We start from the raw sequence: 14,888 nt of genomic DNA, 5'->3' as shown, positions 1-14,888 counted from the left end.
CAAATTATTAAAGCCATTTGAATATAAATAACTTTTTTCATAGGGTCCTAAATAAGGAAGGTGATTCCACAGTGGAAGAGGGCAGCTGCTGCTGGTATCGGAGTTTGGTGTCGATGACCAAAAAGTAGGAACCGGTGTAGTTGCTGGCAGTCACATAGTATGTTCCCGTGTTGATTTGAATTTTAGCCTTGCTACTGGTGCAACCCAGCTCGTATGCTTCAACACCACACTCAAGAGGATCACCTCGCCGGCGGAAAGGAGGCAATATGTCTCGGAGATGTCCACAGGAGAAAGGTGGGCACCCATCATCTCCTCCCTGGACATGATCTGCTACAAAAAGGCAACAAGGGAGAAGACAGTGAAGACTTGGAGGGTAATAGAACGATGAATTGCACCGGGGTTCCCCATGAAAGCTTGGAACAAAAGACGACTCAGGCTTGGAGTCCTATGTAACAATGACAGTATACAAAAGCTCCCACATGGTCCAAAATGTATTTAATGCTTATGCAAGAGGGAACTAGCTGAAGCAACCCTTGCACCCAACCACCAACTGATAGGACTGCTTACCTATAGATGACAAAGAATAAATACGTTCTCCTCTGACTATTAGTGAAGCACGACTCTGACTGCCTATAGAAGACACGAAATAAGTGCAAAATGCCAATCGACGTGTATTTAATGCTCATGTAACAGGGGAATAGACTAAAGCATGTCTGCATCACATTCAAAACACTAGATTAAGGCTGTCAGCATTTGAAAGGTTCTCCTCTGACTGCTTACCTATAGAAGACAAGGAATAAGTGCTGCTGTTTTTCTTTTTCTTTTTTGCACTCGCCACATCTTCTTCTTTCTCTTGCTCTCCTTCTTGGTTACAGTAGAAAAGGAAGATGAGTAAATTACTTGTCATAGCCCTCCTGCTGCTGCCTCTTATCAACCACGGAATCGACTTGGCCGTAGCTGGGATGATAAAGAATTCTTCAGATACTGCGCACCATCCCAGTGCAGCCAACATGGCCCAGAGATTGTTGGGCTAAGTCCCTCCACATGGAGGTGTGTTGGCAGCCCAACATCAGCCCACACAAGTCCAACACATATGAACCGTTGATCTGTTCTGCATCCAACGGTTGTGAGTGTTTCCTGGTGAAGGGAGCAAGGAGAAAACCCTAGCCACCCCACCCCTTGCTGGTGGCGGCTGCCATTCGTGAGAGTGTGAGAGAGAACACACAAGAGGAACCACAACCTGAGAGAGAGAGAAAGAAGAAGTAGAGGTTCTGTCCAGATTTGCTGCATCTGACTAGATAGTGTTCAAGCTGGTGTTTGGAGGCTCAAACGTGTTTGGATCGACCCCAAACTTGGTGAGCTCGTTCCTTACTTTGAGTACTTCGATTTGGTTAGCTGGTTTGAGGATTGGGTCAGTGGAGCATCAGAATTGAGAGTGGTTTTGTCAGCTCTGATTGCTGCAGTTTCAGAACAGAGTAGTTTTGGGAGACGAACAGTTTGGGTAGGCAAACGATGTCCGATTGAGCTGAAATTTGGAGGGGATCTCAAGAACTCGTGTGTCTACTTGTCTGCCAAATTTGGTGCTGTTTGGTTCAGTGGTTTAAGAGCAGTTTGCAAAACACCGGAGGGTACAGAAGCTGTGTAAACTCTGCTTTACTGAAACCTTGTCTCTTGTGGTTGTTGTTGCTGTTGCCGGTTGGCAACATGGAGAGTGTGTTGTAAATCTCTCTAGAGGTTCTAGAGAAGACTTTGTACTCATCATTCTCATAGTGAAGTTGTGTGGACCGGTCGGTCCACAGCCGTGGTTTTTTACTCCTCAAGTTGAGGAGGTTTTTCCACGTTAAATCCTGTGTCACATGTGCATGTTGTTTGTGTTATTCCGCTGCTTACTTGTTGGTTGAAGCTATCCTCAAAGTTCATCACAAGTGGAGGGGGCTGTGTAGTGTGCATATTTGCCGTGTCGGTGAATTTGTGCAGCGCATTGTTGCTGTCCAGCCCCAACAAAGTGGTATCAGAGTCTTGGTTTGCTTGTGCAAATTGCTGAGTTTCTTATGGTGAAAGATGGAAGTGAATACCAACAGGATGATATCTTTGAATGGTACAAATTATCTGTTGGGGAACGTAGTAATTTCAAAAATTTTCCTACGCACACGCAAGATCATGATGATGCACAGCAACGAGAGGGGAGAGTGTTGTCTACGTACCCACGCAGACCGACTGCGGAAGCGTTGACGCAACGTAGAGGAAGTAGTCGTACGTCTTCCCGATCCGACCGATCCAAGCACCGTTACTCCGGCACCTCCGAGTTCTTAGCACACGTACAGCTCGATGACGCTCCCCGGGCTCCGATCCAGCAAAGCTTCGGGGATGAGTTCCGTCAGCACAACGGCGTGGTGACGATGATGATGTTCTACCGACGCAGGGCTTCGCCTAAGCACTACAACGATATGATCGAGGTGGAATATGGTGGCAGGGGGCACCGCACACGGCTAAGGAACGATCACGTGGATCAACTTGTGTATCTAGGGGTGCCCCCCTGCCTCCGTATATAAAGGAGCCAAGGGGAGGGGGCCGCTGCCGGCCAAGGAGGGCGCGCCAAGGGAGTCCTACTCCCTCTGGGAGTAGGATTCCTCCCCCAATCCTAGTTGGAATAGGATTCGCTGAGGGGGAAAGAGAGAGAGGGGGGCCGGCCACCTCTCCTTGTCCTAATAGGACTAGGGGAGGGGGGAGGCGCGCGGCCCATCTTGGGCTGCCCCTTTCTCCTTTCCACTAAAGCCCACTAAGGCCCATATGGTTCCCGGGGGGTTCCGGTAACCTCCCGGTACTCCGGTAAAATCCCGATTTCACCCGGAACACTTCCGATATCCAAACATAGGCTTCCAATATATCAATCTTTATGTCTTGACCATTTCGAGACTCCTCGTCATGTCCGTGATCACATCCGGGACTCTGAACTATCTTCGGTACATCAAAATGCATAGACTCATAATAACTGTCATCATAACGTTAAGTGTGCGGACCCTACGGTTCGAGAATAATGCAGACATGACTGAGACACATCTCCGGTCAATAACCAATAGCGGGACCTGGATGCCCATATTGGCTCCACATAATCTACGAAGATCTTTATCGGTTCAGACCGCATAACAACATACGTTGTTCCCTTTGTCATCCGGTATGTTACTTTGCCCGAGATTCGATCGTCGGTATCCAATACCTAGTTCAATCTTCAGTTACCGGCAAGTCTCTTTACTCGTTCCGTAATACATCATCTCGCAACTAACTCATTGGCTGCAATGCTGCAGCTACTGTGTGTGCATTACCGAGAGGGCCCAGAGATACCTCTTCGACAATCGGAGTGACAATCCTAATCTCGAAATACGCCAACCCACATCTACCCTTGGAGACACCTGTAATGCTCCTTTATAATCACCCAGTTATGTTGTGACGTTTGGTAGCCACACAAAGTGTTCCTCCGGTAAACGGGAGTTGCATAATCTCATAGTCATAGGAACATGTATAAGTCATGAAGAAAGCAATAGCAACATACTAAACGATCGGGTGCTAAGCTAATGGAATGGGTCATGTCAATCAGATCATTCAACTAATGATGTGACCTCATTAATCAAATAACAACACTCTGTTCATGGTTAGGAAACATAACCATCTTTGATTAACGAGCTAGTCAAGTAGAGGCATACTAGTGACACTAAGTTTGTCTATGTATTCACACATGTATTATGTTTCCGGTTAATACAATTCTAGAATGAATAATAAACATTTATCATGATATAAGGAAATAAATAATAACTTTATTATTGCCTCTAGGGCATATTTCCTTCAGTCTCCCACTTGCACTAGAGTCAATAATCTAGATTACACAATAATGATTCTAACACCCATGGAGCCTTGGTGCTGATCATGTTTTGCTCGTGGAAGAGGCTTAGTCAACGGGTCTGCAACATTCAGATCCGTATGTATCTTGCAAATCTCTATGTCTCCCACCTGGACTAGATCCCAGATGGAATTGAAGCGTCTCTTGATGTGTTTGGTTCTCTTGTGAAATCTGGATTCCTTTGCCAAGGCAATCGCACCAGTATTGTCACAAAATATTTTCATTGGACCCGATGCACTAGGTATGACACCTAGATCGGATATGAACTCCTTCATCAAGACTCCTTCGTTTGCTGCTTCCGAAGCAGCTATGTACTCCGCTTCACATGTAGATCCCGCTACGACGCTTTGTTTAGAACTGCACCAACTGACAGCTCCACCGTTTAATGTAAACACGTATCCGGTTTGTGATTTAGAATCGTCCGGATCAGTGTCAAAGCTTGCATCAACGTAACCTCTTACGGTGAGCTCTTTGTCACCTCCATATACGAGAAACATATCCTTAGTCCTTTTCAGGTATTTCAGGATGTTCTTGACCGCTGTCCAGTGATCCACTCCTGGATTACTTTGGTACCTCCCTGCTAAGCTTATAGCAAGGCACACATCAGGTCTGGTACACAGCATTGCATACATGATAGAGCCTATGGCTGAAGCATAGGGAACATCTTTCATTTTCTCTGTATCTTCTGCAGTGGTCGGGCATTGAGTCTGACTCAACTTCACACCTTGTAACACAGGCAAGAACCCTTTCTTTGCTTGATCCATTTTGAACTTCTTCAAAATCTTGTCAAGGTATGTGCTTTGTGAAAGTCCAATTAAGCGCCTTGATCTATCTCTATAGATCTTTATGCCTAATATGTAAGCAGCTTCACCGAGGTCTTTCATTGAAAAACTCTTATTCAAGTATCCCTTTATGCTATCCAGAAATTCTATATCATTTCCAATCAGTAATATGTCATCCACATATAATATCAGAAATGCTACAGAGCTCCCACTCACTTTCTTGTAAATCCAGGCTTCTCCGAAAGTCTGTATAAAACCAAATGCTTTGATCACACTATCAAAACGTTTATTCCAACTCCGAGAGGCTTGCACCAGTCCATAAATGGATCGCTGGAGCTTGCACACTTTGTTAGCTCTCTTTGGATCGACAAAACCTTCCGGTTGCATCATATACAACTCTTCTTCCAGAAATCCATTCAGGAATGCAGTTTTGACATCCATCTGCCAAATTTCATAATCATAAAATGCGGCAATTGCTAACATGATTCGGACAGACTTAAGCATCGCTACGGTGAGAAGGTCTCATCTTAGTCAACCCCTTGAACTTGTCGAAAACCTTTTGCAACAAGTCGAGCTTTGTAGACAGTAACATTACCATCAGCGTCAGTCTTCTTCTTGAAGATCCATTTATTCTCAATTGCTTGCCGATCATCGGGCAAGTCAACCAAAGTCCATACTTTGTTCTCATACATGGATCCCATCTCAGATTTCATGGCTTCAAGCCATTTTGTGGAATCTGGGCTCACCATCGCTTCTTCATAGTTCGTAGGTTCATCATGATCTAGCAGCATGATTTCCAGAACAAGATTACCGTACCACTCTGGTGCGGATCTTACTCTGGTTGATCTACAAGGTTCAGTAGTATCTTGTCCTGAAGTTTCATGATCATCATCATTAGCTTCCTCACTAATTGGTATAGGTGTCGCAGAAACAGTTTTCTGTGATGTACTACTTTCCAATAAGGGAGCAGGTACAGTTACCTCGTCAAGTTCTACTTTCCTCCCACTCACTTCTTTCGAGAGAAACTCCTTCTCTAGAAAGGATCCATTCTTAGCAACGAATGTCTTGCCTTCGGATCTGTGATAGAAGGTGTACCCAACAGTCTCCTTTGGGTATCCTATGAAGACACATTTCTCCGATTTGGGTTCGAGCTTATCAGGTTGAAGCTTTTTCACATAAGCATCGCAGCCCCAAACTTTAAGAAATGACAACTTTGGTTTTTTGCCAAACCATAGTTCATAAGGCGTCGTCTCAACGGATTTTGATGGTGCCCTATTTAACGTGAATGCGGCCGTCTCTAAAGCATAACCCCAAAACGATAGCGGTAAATCAGTAAGAGACATCATAGATCGCACCATATCTAGTAAAGTACGATTACGACGTTCGGACACACCATTACGCTGTGGTGTTCCGGGTGGCGTGAGTAGCGAAACTATTCCACAATTTTTCAAATGTACATCAAACTCGTAACTCAAATATTCTCCTCCACGATCAGATCGTAGAAACTTTATTTTCTTGTTACGATGATTTTCAACTTCACTCTGAAATTCTTTGAACTTTTCAAATGTTTCAGACTTATGTTTCATTAAGTAGATATACCCATATCTGCTTAAGTCATCTGTGAAGGTGAGAAAATAACGATATCCGCCACGAGCCTCAATATTCATTGGACCACATACATCGGTATGTATGATTTCCAACAAATCTGTTGCTCTCTCCATAGTACCGGAGAACGGCGTTTTAGTCATCTTGCCCATGAGGCACGGTTTGCAAGTACCAAGTGATTCATAATCAAGTGGTTCCAAAAGTCCATCAGTATGGAGTTTCTTCATGCGCTTTATACCGATATGACCTAAACGGCAGTGCCACAAATAAGTTGCACTATCATTATCAACTCTGCATCTTTTGGCTTCAACATTATGAATATGTGTGTTACTACTATCGAGATTCATCAAAAATAGACCACTCTTCAAAGGTGCATGACCATAAAAGATATTACTCATATAAATAGAACAACCATTATTCTCTGATTTAAATGAATAACCGTCTCGCATCAAACACGATCCAGATATAATGTTCATGCTCAACGCTGGCACCAGATAACAATTATTTAGGTCTAATATTAATCCCGAAGGTAGATGTAGAGGTAGCGTGCCGACCTCGATCACATCGACTTTGGAACCATTTCCCACGCGCATCGTCACCTCGTCCTTCGCCAGTGTTCGCTTAATCCGTAGTCACTGTTTCAAGTTGCAAATATTAGCAACAGAACCAGTATCAAATACCCAGGTGCTACTGCGAGCTCTAGTAAGGTACACATCAATAACATGTATATCACATATACCTTTGTTCACCTTGCCATCCTTCTTATCCGCCAAAAACTTGGGGCAGTTCCGCTTCCAGTGACCAGTCTGCTTGCAGTAGAAGCACTCAGTTTCAGGCTTAGGTCCAGACTTGTGTTTCTTCTCTTGAGCAGCAACTTGCTTGCCGTTCTTCTTGAAGTTCCCCTTCTTCTTCCCTTTGCCCTTTTTCTTGAAACTAGTGGTCTTGTTAACCATCAACACTTGATGCTCCTTCTTGATTTCTACCTCCGCAGCTTTCAGCATTGCGAAGAGCTCGGGAATAGTCTTGTTCATCCCTTGCATATTATAGTTCATCACGAAGCTCTTGTAGCTTGGTGGTAGTGATTGGAGAATTCTGTCAATGACGTAATCATCTGGAAGATTAACTCCCATCTGAATCAAGTGATTATTATACCCAGACATTTTGAATATATGCTCACTGACAGAACTGTTCTCCTCCATTTTGCAGCTATAGAATTTATTGGAGACTTCATATCTCTCAATCCGGGCATTTGCTTGAAATATTAACTTCAACTCCTGGAACATCTCATATGCTCCATGACGTTCAAAACGTCGTTGAAGTCCCGATTCTAAGCCGTAAAGCATGGCACACTGAACTATCGAGTAGTCATCAGCTTTGCTCTGCCAGACGTTCATAACATCTGGTGTTGCTCCAGCAGCAGGCCTGGCACCCAGCGGTGCTTCCAGGACGTAATTCTTCTGAGCAGCAATGAGGATAATCCTCAAGTTACGGACCCAGTCCGTGTAATTGCTACCATCATCTTTCAACTTTGCTTTCTCAATGAACACATTAAAATTCAACGGAATAACAGCACGAGCCATCTATCTACAATCAACATAAACAAGCAGGATACTATCAGGTACTAAGTTCATGATAAGTTTAAGTTCAATTAATCAAATTACTTATTAACTCCCACTTAGATAGACATCCCTCTAATCCTCTAAGTGATCACATGATCCAAATCAACTAAACCATAACCGATCATCACGTGAGATGGAGTAGTTTTCAATGGTGAACATCGTTATGTTGATCATATCTACTATATGATTCACGCTCGACCTTTCGGTCTCCGTGTTCCGAGGCCATATCTGCATATGCCAGGCTCGTCAAGTTTAACCTGAGTATTCTGCGTGTGCAAAAACTGGCTTGCACCCGTTGTAGATGTACGTAGAGCTTATCACACCCGATCATCACGTGGTGTCTGGGCACGACGAACTTTGGCAACGGTGCATACTCAGGGAGAACACTTCTTGATAATTTAGTGAGAGATCATCTTATAATGCTACCGTCAATCAAAGCAAGATAAGATGCATAAAAAGATAAACATCACATGCAATCAATATAAGTGATATGATATGGCCATCATCATCTTGTGCTTGTGATCTCCATCCCTGAAGCACCGTCATGATCACCATCGTCACCGGCGCGACACCTTGATCTCCATCGTAGCATCGTTGTCGTCTCGCCAATCTTATGCTTCCACGACTATCGCTACCGCTTAGTGATAAAGTAAAGCATTACACCGCGATTGCATTGCATACAATAAAGCGACAACCATATGGCTCCTGCCAGTTGCCGATAACTCGGTTACAAAACATGATCATCTCATACAATAAAATTCATCATCATGCCTTGACCATATCACATCAAAACATGCCCTGCAAAAACAAGTTAGACGTCCTCTACTTTGTTGTTGCAAGTTTTACGTGGCTTCTACGGGCTTAAGCAAGAACCAATCTCACCTACGCATCAAAACCACAACGATATTTTGTCAATTTGACTCCGTTTTAACCTTCGCAAGGACCGGGCGTAGCCATACTCGGTTCAACTAAAGTTGGAGAGACAGTCGCCCGCAAGCCACCTATGTGCAAAGCACGTCGGGGGAACCGGTCTCGCGTAAGCATACGCGTAATGTTGGTCCGGGTCGTCTCGTCCAACAATACCGCCGAACCAAAGTATGACATGCTGGTAGGCAGTATGACTTATATCTCCCACAACTCCCTTGTGTTCTACTCGTGCATATAACATCAACATATAAAACTTAGGCTCTGATACCACTGTTGGGGAACGTAGTAATTTCAAAAAATTTCCTATGCACACGCAAGATCATGATGATGCACAGCAATGAGAGGGGAGAGTGTTGTCTACGTACCCACGCAGACCGACTGCGGAAGCGTTGACGCAACATAGAGGAAGTAGTCGTACGTCTTCCCGATCCGACCGATCCAAGCACCGTTACTCCGGCACCTCCGAGTTCTTAGCACATGTACAGCTCGATGACGCTCCCCGGGCTCCGATCCAGCAAAGCTTCGGGGATGAGTTCCGTCAGCACAACGGCGTGGTGACGATGATGATGTTCTACCGACGCAGGGCTTCGCCTAAGCACTACAACGATATGATCGAGGTGGAATATGGTGGCAGGGGGCACCGCACACGGCTAAGGAACGATCACGTGGATCAACTTGTGTATCTAGGGGTGCCCCCTGCCTCCGTATATAAAGGAGCCAAGGGGAGGGGGCCGGCCGGCCAAGGAGGGCGCGCCAAGGGAGTCCTACTCCCTCTGGGAGTAGGATTCCTCCCCCAATCCTAGTTGGAATAGGATTCGCTGAGGGGGAAAGAGAGAGAGGGGGGCCGGCCACCTCTCCTTGTCCTAATAGGACTAGGGGAGGGGGGAGGCGCGCGGCCCATCTTGGGCTGCCCCTTCTCCTTTCCACTAAAGCCCACTAAGGCCCATACAGCTCCCGGGGGGTTCCGGTAACCTCCCGGTACTCCGGTAAAATACCGATTTCACCCGGAACACTTCCGATATCCAAACATAGACTTCCAATATATCAATCTTTATGTCTCGACCATTTCGAGACTCCTCGTCATGTCCGTGATCATATTCGGGACTCCGAACTAACTTCGGTACATCAAAATGCATAAACTCATAATAACTGTCATCGTAACGTTAAGCGTGCGGACCCTACGGTTCGAGAACAATGCAGACATGACTAAGACACATCTCCGGTCAATAACCAATAGCGGGACCTGGATGCCCATATTGGCTCCTACATATTCTACGAAGATCTTTATCGGTCAGACCGCATAACAACATACGTTGTTCCCTTTGTCATCGGTATGTTACTTGCCCGAGATTCGATCGTCGGTATCCAATACCTAGTTCAATCTCGTTACCGGCAAGTCTCTTTACTCGTTCCGTAATACATCATCTCGCAACTAACTCATTGGCTGCAATGCTTGCAAGGCTTATGTGTTGTGCATTACCGAGAGGGCCCAGAGATACCTCTTCGACAATCGGAGTGACAAATCCTAATCTCGAAATACGCCAACCCAACATCTACCTTTGGAGACACCTGTAGAGCTCCTTTATAATCACCCAGTTACGTTGTGACGTTTGGTAGCACACAAAGTGTTCCTCCGATAAACAGGAGTTGCATAATCTCATAGTCATAGGAACATGTATAAGTCATGAAGAAAGCAATAGCAACATACTAAACGATCGGGTGCTAAGCTAATGGAATGGGTCATGTCAATCAGATCATTCAACTAATGATGTGACCTCGTTAATTAAATAACAACACTTTGTTCATGGTTAGGAAACATAACCATCTTTGATTAACGAGCTAGTCAAGTAGAGGCATACTAGTGACACTAAGTTTGTCTATGTATTCACACATGTATTATGTTTCCGGTTAATACAATTCTAGCATGAATAATAAACATTTATCATGATATAAGGAAATAAATAATAACTTTATTATTGCCTCTAGGGCATATTTCCTTCATTATCAAGCATGGAAGGGCAAGATGGAGGACCTGTTGTATGTGAAAGAATTCTGGAAGCCAGTATTCTCCACTGAGATGCCGGAGGGCATTGAGGAAGGTCAGTTGAAGGTACTTCATCGCCAAGCTTGTGGGTTTATTCGGCAATGGGTCGATGATAATGTTTTGAACCATATGATTGATGAGACACATGCACGCACCTTATGGCAGAAATTGGAAGAGTTTTTTGCCCGAAAAGAAGGTACAAACAAGATGTTCTTGATCAAACAATTGATGTGCTTGAGGTACAAAGAGGGCATTCTAATTGCAGATCATGTGAATACATTCCAAGGCATTATAAATCAGCTTTCTTCAATGGGAATAACATTTGAAGATGAAGTGAGAGCTTTCCTACTACTAGGCTCATTACCGGACAGTTGGGAGACCTTTAAGGTCACGGTTTGCAATTCAGCACCTAATGGAGTTGTCACTTGGAATCTTGTGAAAACCAGGGTACTAAATGAAGAATCCAGAAAGGTGGCTGAAGCTAGTTCTTCCTCACATTCAGAGGTGTTGGTCACTCAGTCCAGGGGGAGAAGCAAGAGCAGAGGTCCAGGTAAAGGGGCAGAAAGAGGTAGGAGCAAGTCAAAAAGTAAGTATGCTAATTATGAGTGCCATCACTGCCATCAGAAGGGCCACATTAAGTGGCAATATGACAAGTGGAAGAAAGACAAAAAGAAAAAGAAGAAGCAAGATCAGAAGCAAGTTGACAGTGATAGTGACACAGAGGGCAACCGAGTTACTGCAGTAGAAGAGGACATCATGCTTGTTATGCATGAGGAAAATGAGGGTAGATTTGGTTCCACTGTTGAGGAGAGGATCACTGTTGTTTCTGATGAAACCGTCAACCTTGTGTATGGTGACGAGATGATTTGGATACCGGACAGCGGTGCTACCATTCATGCTACATCTCGCAGAGAGCTCTTCACTAACTATATATCAGGTGATTTTGGTGTTGTGAAGATGGGGAACAATGATAGAGCAGCCATCATTGGAAAAGGAGATGTGCATTTGGAGACCGCAAATGGTACAAGGTTATGTTGGAAATATGCCCTAGAGGCAATAATAAATTGATTATTATTATATTTCCTTGTTCATGATAATCGTCTATTATCCATGCTAGAATTGTATTGATAGGAAACTCAGATACATGTGTGGATACATAGACAACACCATGTCCCTAGTAAGCCTCTAGTTAACTAGCTCGTTGATCAATAGATGGTTACGGTTTCCTGACCATGGACATTGGATGTCATTGATAACGGGATCACATCATTAGGAGAATGATGTGATGGACAAGACCCAATCCTAAGCCTAGCACAAGATCATGTAGTTCGTATGCTAAAGCTTTCCTAATGTCAAGTATCATTTCCTTAGACCATGAGATTGTGCAACTCCTGGATACCGTAGGAGTGCTTTGGGTGTGCCAAACGTCACAACGTAACTGGGTGGCTATAAAGGTACACAACGGGTATCTCCAAAAGTGTCTGTTGGGTTGGCACGAATCGAGACTGGGATTTGTCACTCCGTGTAGACGGAGAGGTATCTCTGGGCCCACTCGGTAGGACATCATCATAATGTGCACAATGTGATCAAGGAGTTGATCATGGGATGATGTGTTACGGAACGAGTAAAAGAGACTTGCCGGTAACGAGATTGAACAAGGTATCGGGATACCGACGATCGAATCTCGGGCAAGTATCGTACCGCTAGACAAAGGAAATTGTATACGGGATTGATTAAGTCCTTGACATCGTGGTTCATCCGATGAGATCATCGTGGAACATGTGGGAGCCAACATGGGTATCCAGATCCCGCTGTTGGTTATTGACCGGAGAACGTCTCGGTCATGTCTGCATGTCTCCCGAACCCGTAGGGTCTACACACTTAAGGTTCGATGACGCTAGGGTTATAAAGGAAGTTTGTATGTGGTTACCGAATGTTTTTCGGAGTCCCGGATGAGATCCCGGACGTCACGAGGAGTTCCGGAATGGTCCGGAGGTAAAGATTTATATATGGGAAGTCCTGTTTTGGTCACCGGAAGAGTTTCGGGGTTTATCGGTAACGTACCGGGACCACCGGGAGGGTCCCGGGGGTCCACCAAGTGGGGCCACCAGCCCCGGGGGGGCCACATGGGCTGTAGGGAGTGTTCCTTGGCCTACATGGGCCAAGGGCACCAGCCCCACTAAGGCCCATGCGCCTAAGAGATGGAGAGGGGCAAACCCTAATGGGATATGGGCCTTAGGGCCCATATTGGTGCGCCTCCCTCTCCCATCCCCTCTTGGCCGCCCCCTTGCTCCCCATCTAGGGCTGCCCCCCCTAGGGGTGGGAACCCTAGAGGGGGCGCAGCCCCTCCCCTTCCCTATATATATGAGGCATAGGGATGCCCATAAGACACGTGATTCGACCTCTCGTTGGTGCAGCCCTGCATCTCTCTCTCCCTCCTCTTCTGTGGTGCTTGGCGAAGCCCTGCAGGATTGCCACGCTCCTCCATCACCACCACGCCGTTGTGCTGCTGCTGGATGGAGTCTTCCTCAACCTCTCCCTCTCTCCTTGCTGGATCAAGGCGTGGGAGACGTCACCGGGCTGTACGTGTGTTGAACGCGGAGGTGCCGTGCGTTCAGTACTTGGTCATCGGTGATTTGAATCACGACGAGTACGACTCCATCAACCCCGTTCACTTGAACGCTTCCGCTTAGCGATCTACAAGGGTATGTAGATGCACTCTCCTTCCCCTCGTTGCTAGTCTCTCCATAGATAGATCTTGGTGACACGTAGGAAAATTTTGAATTTATGCTACGTTCCCCAACAGTGGCATCATGAGCTAGGTCTATGCGTAGTTTCTATGCACGAGTAGAACACAAAGTAGTTGTGGGCGTTGATTTTGTTCAATATGCTTGCCGTTACTAGTCTTATCTTGATTCGGCGGCATCGTGGGATGAAGCGGCCCGGACCAACCTTACACGTACTCTTACGTGAGACCGGTTCCACCGACAAATATGCACTAGTTGCATAAGGTGGCTGGCGGGTGTCTGTCTCTCCCACTTTAGTCGGATCGGATTCGATGAACAGGGTCCTTATGAAGGGTAAATAGCAATTGGCATATCACGTTGTGGTCTTTGCGTAGGTAAGAAACGTTCTTTCTAGAAACCCATAGCGGCCACATAAAACATGCAAACAACAATTAGAGGACGTCTAACTTGTTTTTGCAGGGTATGCTATGTGATGTGATATGGCCAAAAGGATGTGATGAATGACATATGTGATGTATGAGATTGATCATGTTCTTGTAATAGGAATCACGACTTGCATGTCGATGAGTATGACAACCGGCAGGAGCCATAGGAGTTGTCTTTATTTATTTATGACCTGCGTGTCAACATAAACGTCATGTAATTACTTTACTTTATTGCTAACCGTTAGCTGTAGTAGTAGAAGTAATAGATGACGTGACAACTTCAAGAAGACACGATGATGGAGATCATGATGATGGAGATCATGGTGTCATGCCGGTGACAAGATGATCATGGAGCCCCAAGATGGAGATCAAAGGAGCTATATGATATTGGCCATATCATGTCACTATTTGATTGCATGTGATGTTTATCATGTTTATACATCTTATTTGCTTAGAACGACGGTAGTAAATAAGATGATCCCTTACAACAATTTCAAGAAGTGTTCTCCCCTAACTGTGCACCGTTGCGACAGTTCGTGTTTTGAAGCACCACGTGATGATCGGGTGTTAGATTCTAACGTTCACATACAACGGGTGTAAGACAGATTTACACACGCGAAACACTTAGGGTTAACTTGACGAGCCTAGCATGTACAGACATGGCCTCGGAACACAGAAGACCGAAAGGTCGAGCATGAGTCGTATAGAAGATACGATCAACATGAAGATGTTCACCGATGTTGACTAGTCCGTCTCACGTGATGATCGGACACGGCCTAGTTGACTCGGATCATGTAATCACTTAGATGACTAGAGGGATGTCTATCTGAGTGGGAGTTCACAA

General features: G+C 45.2%; 1 pseudogene; it reads left to right on the top strand.

Annotated features, from left to right (window-relative positions):
- Nucleotides 1-887: 887 nt before the first annotated feature.
- LOC125536305 overlaps nucleotides 888-14,888 on the top strand; it is a 30,669-nt pseudogene continuing 16,668 nt past the window's right edge.

Source organism: Triticum urartu, chromosome 1, assembly GCF_003073215.2.
Source record: "Triticum urartu cultivar G1812 chromosome 1, Tu2.1, whole genome shotgun sequence".
NCBI lineage: Eukaryota > Viridiplantae > Streptophyta > Magnoliopsida > Poales > Poaceae > Triticum > Triticum urartu.
The sequence above is the reverse complement of the archived record's forward strand: the minus strand, read 5'-3'. Positions and strand labels throughout refer to the sequence as shown.